The following is a 7,530-nucleotide window of genomic DNA, read 5'->3' as shown; positions in this document are numbered from 1 at the left end:
TTTGACTTGCAGCCTTAAATCTTTTATTGTGCAATGGCTTCTGTCTGTAATTCCAGTACTTTGAGAGGCCATGGCAGGAGGATCACTGGAGCCCAGGCACCTTGGGCAACATCGCAAGACTCCGTCTCTACAAAAAAATGAAAAAATTTGGCCAGGTATGGTGTCATGCCCCTGTGGTCCCAGCTAGTCAGGAGCCTGAGGTAGGAGGATCACTTGAGCCTGGGAGGTCAAGACTGTAGAGGGCTATGATTATGCCACTGCACTCCAGTCTGGGTGATGGAGTGAGCCCCTGTCTCAAAAAAATCAATCAAGATTTATTTTTTTAAAAAAATTTAAAAACCTATAAGAAAAACAGACTGAAGGAGAAAGGCTAAAAGTAAAGGAATCCAAAGAAAAGAATTTATAACAATTCCTGAAAGGAGAGCACCAAATGGGAGCAGGGGCAGGACACAGTGACAGGCAGGAGAAAACGAAAAGCAAAGGGTCATTTTTCCTGTCCTCTCAGTCTCTGCTTCCTGGAATTCCAGGTGCCAAGTCTGATCTGCAACCCCTAGAAATTTCCTGTTCAAAATGGCCAGTTGACACATGTCCAGCAATGGCTTGGCAGCCATCCCTCCTCAGCCCTCCACTCATCCCAAGCCCAAGTGGTCTCAGCCTACCAGTCACTTGCCTTTCCAGAAATGGCTAAATGTCAAATCCCTCCCTGGCACTGTGAGTGTGTACACTGACAAGGGTGGAAAATTAAGCATAGATCCGTTTCCTCATCCATTGGTCACACCTTAGCATTTCCTTTCAAGTAAGAATTACATGGAAAGGACCTCCAGACCTAGGGGTCCTGTAGCACTTTGGTTCTAATGACTAAAGCAGACTTTTCAGTTCTGACCTTGTAAACATCATAACCTGGGGTGTGGGTGACAGAAAGGAGAAAAAAGGCCTCGGAGCCATTGGGCAGAATTACATTTAAGCCATCTCAATTAAATGGGCATTAATCTCTCTCCCTGCCCCTTCTATTTCTTTCTCGCATGCTCCATTTGTCCTCTAGAGACAACTCAAACGACCTCTTTTCAATCCATACCTGGCTTTAAATAACACTCACATTCAGGAAGTTCTTCTTTACATTTAACCCAAATCCTTTCTGCTAAGTTAAAACCTGTTTCCTCAGTGGAGATTTGGAACAGCTGGTTCCCATTCTCTTTATGGCAACTCTTCTTAAAGATTCATAGGCTTATAAAGGATGTCCATACCAACCCCACCTAAGGCATACAGCTCCCTTAAGCATTTTCCAATAATATTTTCCTATGCATTTATCAATAATCAATTGCCTAGTCTGTAGAGATCTGACTCATTGAGCAAATTTCTACAGCTCAAGGAAGACAATATCCAGTAACTCAAGGGGCAAAAGGGCATAAAGGCAATCACTTTTTACTTGAATTATTAAATACCTGCTTTTGTGAAGACACTGCTAATTTGAAGTTTGGGACAGAACAAAGACTAAAACTGAAGCAGATTGTGTATGTCTAAGGAAGGAAGCATGTGGGAATGACCAATCCTTAGCCAACTGCCTACAGCTCTGCTCAAGAACATTATCTCTTTGTGAGAGCAAGGAGATGGATTTTAGAATTTTAACAAATAGCACCCAATGTTGGTCTCTCAATAAGATTTGTAACTGTCTTCTCCTGATCACATATCTCAAACCATTTCTTCTCTAAAGCATTAAAAAAAATATATCCATAATAATACAAAAGATGACTTTTAGGAGCAAACAACATATGTTCTTGAACATCTGTGCTTTTCCCATGCAATTTTTTTTTCCATTATTGTCAAGAGAAAACTAGTTTAGTGGAAAGTTTCTCCACAGAGGCACAAGTCTGTAATACTCCCTGTTGATTACATATAAAAGACACAAAATATTAGTTTATTAAAAGCAGCTTCAACCACTGCTGTACAAAGCAGTTCTCTGATGGAACAGATTTATGAAGTAACAGCTGAAAGGTATGCAGATCACAAGATACATGACAAATGTACTTTATTACATGGATCAGAACTACCACATGTACTAACAGTTACTGTACAATGATACACAACACCCAACTAAGACTATTTAGAGGTTTTGCTGATATTGAAAACTATAAAGACACAATGTGAGAGTAAGAAAGTGTTTCATAAGATAGCATAATGCCAAGACAATTCATCGCTTTAGGATATTAAATACATTCCGCATATTAAAAACTTAATGTATTATAAAGCTATGCCATTCTTTAAATGAAAATTCGAAGGACTTTACGCCATTCATTTTTTTTACAGGACTATTGCAGTACCATTCATTGTTTAAAGCAGATGTTTATAACATTTTTCCATACTTTAAAGTGGAACTTAATGGAATGAATACCAGACCTAACATTAACAAAATTAAAGAGATTTCATATTTTATTTCCACCAAAAAGATACTTAAGTCTACGGTTATGTAGTACCAAAAAACCATGTAGAGCAAAACAAGCATGATACATTTCAAACATGACAATTTATTACAAGGCATTTTTTTTTTTTGGCTGAAAAGAACTTTAACAGCTTTCAACCCAAATTCCAAGAACAGTTGGCCCTCTGTATCTATGAATTCTGCATTTGGGGCTTCGTCCTGAGATAAAAAATATTCAAAAGAAAACTACAGTTGCATCTGTACTGAACATGTACTGACTTTTTTTCTTATCATTATTCCCTAAATACAGTATAACAACTATTTACATAGCATTTTCATTGTATTATAAGTAATCTAGAGATGATTTAAAGTACAGTCATGCATTGCATGATGACATTTCAGTCAATATAGGCAGTGGCCCCATAAGATTACAGTAGAGCTGAAACATTCCTATGGCCCAGTGACACTGTAGCCATCTTAACATCACAGTGCAATGCATTACTCACGTGTTTGTGGTGATGCTGGTGTAAACAAACCTACTGTGCTGTCAGTCATAAAGGTATAGCACATACAATTATGTACAGTTCATAATACTTGATAATAATGACTACGGTTTATGGCTTTATTATACTTTTTATTTTAGAGTGTACTCCTTCTACTTAAAGAAAAAGTTGACTGTGAACAGCCTCAGGCAGGTCCTCCAGAAGGTATTGCACAAGAAGGTGTTGCTCTCATAGGAGATGGCAGCTCCATGCCTGTTACTGCCCCTGAAGGCCTTGCAGTGGGACAAGCTGTGGAGGTGGAAGACAGTGTAGATGGAGGTTAATGTGTTTGTGTCTTAGTTTTTAACAAAAAAACTTAAGAAGTAAAAAAAGAAATTAAAAAATTAAAAATTGTGGAAATAGAAAAAAGCTTATAAAAATATAAAATATTTGTGTACAGCTGTACAATGTATTTGTGTTTTAAGGTAAGTGTTATGACAAAAGGGTCATACAGTTTAAAAAATTAAAACGTTTATAAGGTAAAAAAGTTACAGGAAGCTAAAGTTAATTTATTATTGAAGAAAGTTTTTTATAAGTTTATGTAGCCTAAGTGCACAGTGTATATAAAGCCTACAGCAGGCCGAGTACAGTGGCTCACGCCTGTAATCGCAGCACTTTGGGAGGCTGAGGCAGGTGGATCACCTGAGGTCAGGAGTTCAAGGCCAGCCTGACCAACATGGAGAAACCTCATCTCTACTAAAAATACAAAATTAGCCGGGCGTGGTGGTGCATGCCTGTAATCCTAGCTAGTCGGGAGGTTGAGGCAGGAGAATTGCTTGAACCCAGGAGGTGGAGGTTGAGGTGAGCTGAGATTGCGCCATTGTACTCCAGCCTGGGCAACAAGAGTGAAACTCCATCTCAAAAAAAAAAAAAAAAATCTACAGCAGTATACAGTCATGTCTGAGGCCTTCACATTCACTCATGGCTTACTCACTGACTCACCCCAAGCACGAGTCCTCCAAGCACTATTCATAAGTGGTACAGGTGTACCATTTTTTAATCTTTTACACTGTATTTTTACTGTAACTTTTCTATGTTTAGATACACGAATACTTCCCATTATGATACAATTGCCTACAGTACTCAGTACAGTAACTTGCTTGACCGATTTGTAGCCTAGAAGCAATAGGCTATATCACATAGCCTAAGTGTAGTAGGCTATACCCTCTAGATTTGTGTAAGTACAGTCTATGATATTCACACAATGATTAACGATATTACCTAGTGACACACTTCTCAGAACACATCCCAGTCATTTAGTGACATATGACTATATATGGGAGGATGGGCATGGGTTATATGCAAATATTTCACCAGTTTATGTAAGCGATTCGAGCATCTGTGGATTTTGGTATCTGTGAAGATCCTGGCACCAATCCCCGATAGATTCTGAAGGATAACTGTACAATGTTTGAATCCATTTTGCTACATTCCAACCAAATGCCTGCCCACCTTAGACTGACACCTCAAGGCTCCCAAGGTGCCCATTTCAGCTCCCAAAATCTTGGTTAGAAGGCGCTTCCTTAAATCAAATAAAAGTCTGTCTCTCTGTAGCTTTCCATCGTAGGTATTCATTCTATACTCTGGGACAGGCGGCTTGCTCACTACTTAGCAGTTGCATGACTTTGGGTAAATTTAGTTAACCTTTCAAACTGTTTTCTCATCTGAAAATAGGGATAATTAAAGTATTGATCCCACAGTGTTTTAAGGATTAAATAATACACGTAAAGCATTTAAGAGAGTACGCATTCTCTAAATGTTGGCTGTTGGGTTATTTTTACTGCTTGCCTACCAAATTAAGCTCATTTGGCAACACATTGTATTTTTTCCCCTGCTCTAAAATAACTGCAAAAGACTCTTGGCATTCAACTGCGGAAAATTTAGGGTTTTGTAAGCAGGCCCAAAAGTGGCCCCGGGCCTCCTGGCTACCTGACAGTCCTCTGGAAACAGCAGAGTGACCTTTGACCTGATGTAAGTATTTAACAGTCCCACCTCACCCCTAAACATTTCCTTGTAAAATTGGTATGTGTCTACTGCAACGGTGTTTTTATTAATACATGCAGGCAAATAGAGGGAAAAAGACATATATTTTGTGTCTAGCACAAATTTGAATCACTCTGCCAGATGGCATCAGAAGTTAGTCACTTAACTAGTAAGATTAGCCAACAGCTTAGCATCTGCATTTCTATTGTAGTATTTATAAATTTGGCAATGCCTTAGATTCCTCCCAATTTTATGTTGTGGTCAGCACTTCCCTAAATTACACATTGCTGCCCCTCACCATCACCACCAGTCCATTTCAGATACTTGATTCAAGTCATTTATAGCTATTTTTCTTCTCCAACTCTTAAGCCATATTCCAGAAACACGGATCCAAATTTTGAAAATATCTGAATTTCCTAATAAGCAAATATATACTGCTGCATCCTTATTTGATGTGAATTACATAGTGGGAAGAGATATCTACACTAATGTGACAGTAGAAAACAGGATGTGGTCAAAACCACTACTTGATTCTACCTTAGAGCTTCAACTGCAGTTTGCATTTCTTCTCTGATTAGTACCTTGGGCAACTACTGATCATGGCCTACACCTTCCCCTTTTGGATTGGTCAGCCCATTCCTAATGAAGTGTCACCTGAGGAAATCCAGTCTGCCTTAGGCCTAGAGATTTGAGGAGGGTTCTGTACATCATTATTCTACTTAAACCTGCTCTTTATCTGATCCTGAGCCCACATGAACCCAATCTATCACAGGTTGACCCAAAAATAGGTATTCTATCCTAAAATCACCTTTCTCTCTTAGCAAGAGTTTGCACATCCTTGAGAGGCAGAATGGCATTGTAAGAGTATAGGCTCTAGAGCCACACTGCCTAAATTTGAATCCCAGATTTCAGTTTTAGTTGTATGGCCTGTGTGCCTCAGTTTCCCCATGTGTAAACAGAGATTACATTAGTACCAAACTCAGATAACATTAGTACCAAACTCATGAGATTGCTGGGCAGATTAAATGAGTTAATACTTGAAGCAGTTTTGATCATCTTTAAATTATATTTTGATTTCAGACTTAATTTCTTAAAACACAAAAAGTGTTACATTCAATTCCTAATGTGATTTAGCTCACTCAATCTAATTCCAAAATGATTTGGTGCTTAGCTTGAGCTCCATCTTGTGGCTTTACAGCAATTCTCTGGAAAATGTCAGTCAAAAAGATAACAAATTTCAAAAAAATAAGCTAATTATTTAAAAGATAAAAGGACTATGCTATACTTCTCGATTTGTAATCTTTAAAAATAAAGTGCCAAAGATGTGACCATACCCCTGCACTAATTTTGAAATGCTAGTCTAAATTTCCTGCCAATATTTGGAGGTGGGGAGAATCTTGCTGGCAGTGTTCAGGAACTCAGTGCCTTAGAGGGTACTGACAACACTGTGCCAGTAAACTTCTCTTCAGCAGTCGCCTTTCCAGAGGCCATGTGACACTTGAGAACATGATTCCCAAATATGTTTTTTGGTAATGGTGCTTTGATTTTTGATTTTGTTAACTTTCAAGTTAAATCCTGAATGGACAAACTTCATGACTGGACACAATGAAGTGAAAATCCTAACATCAGAGAGGCTCTGGATGAAAGCTCAAAGCTACTATCAACAGAATCAAATTAGAGGTTATCAGCCACAGAAAACATGAACATAACCCTGGCATTGGTCTCTACCTGACAATGCTGCCAAAATGTAAATAAGTGCCAACTGTGTAATATCACGAATGTAGACTTTTTTTTTTTTTTTTTGAGATGGAGTTTCGCTCTTCTTGCTCAGGCTGGAGTGCAATGGTGTGGTCTTGACTCACTGCAACCTCTGCCTCCCAGGTTCAAGCGATTCTCCTTCCTCAGCCTCCCAAGTAGCTGGGATTACAGGCACCTGCCACAATGCCCAGCTAACTTTGTATTTTTAGTAGAGACAGGGTTTCACCATGTTGGTCAGGCTGGTCTCAAACTCCTGACCTCAGGTGATCCATCTGCCTCAGCCTCCCAAATTGTTAGAATTTGGTGCCTGGCCCCCTTTTTCAAAAATCATAAAAAATGTCTACATTAGGCCGGGTGTGGTGGCTCACGCGTGTAATCCCGCCACTTTGGGAGGCTGGGGCAGGGGGATTACTTGAGTCCAGGAGTTTGAGACCAGCCTGGGCAACATGGCGAAACCCTGTCTCTACAAAAATACAAAAATTAGCTGGGCGTGGTGGCACCCACCTGTAGTCCCAGCTACTGGGGAGGCTGAGGTGGGAGAATCGCTTCAGCCTGGGAGGTGGAGGTTGCAGCGGAGCCACACTTGTGCCAATCACTCCAGCCTGGGTGACAGAGTGAGATCCCATCTCAAAAAAAAAAAAAAAAAAAAACGTAAATAATTCAGCTACTGTATTTAGGCTGATATTGTCAGTGGCTTAACTGGTTGTTTGCAATTTTTTTTATTTTATGAATAAAAATGTACATATTCACTTTTCCCTCACAAATGCTATTGTTATTCATACCTACACCAAAGGCAACAAAGATCATGAATGACATCTTTCAATTCATATC

The 7,530-nt window shown here is 39.3% G+C and overlaps 1 long non-coding RNA gene across 1 annotated transcript; it reads right to left on the bottom strand.

Annotated features, from left to right (window-relative positions):
* Positions 1-2,009: 2,009 nt before the first annotated feature.
* LOC134807556 (uncharacterized) lies at positions 2,010-7,530 on the bottom strand. Its single transcript, XR_010148278.1, has 2 exons — positions 7,204-7,530; positions 2,010-3,207 (listed from the first exon to the last, which is right to left on the bottom strand). It is a non-coding gene; the product is annotated as an uncharacterized LOC134807556 (long non-coding RNA).

The sequence above is a fragment of the Pan troglodytes genome, chromosome 10 (assembly GCF_028858775.2).
Source record: "Pan troglodytes isolate AG18354 chromosome 10, NHGRI_mPanTro3-v2.0_pri, whole genome shotgun sequence".
In the NCBI taxonomy this organism is placed as follows: Eukaryota; Metazoa; Chordata; class Mammalia; order Primates; family Hominidae; genus Pan; species Pan troglodytes.
This window is presented reverse-complemented; position numbering and strand designations above follow the sequence as displayed.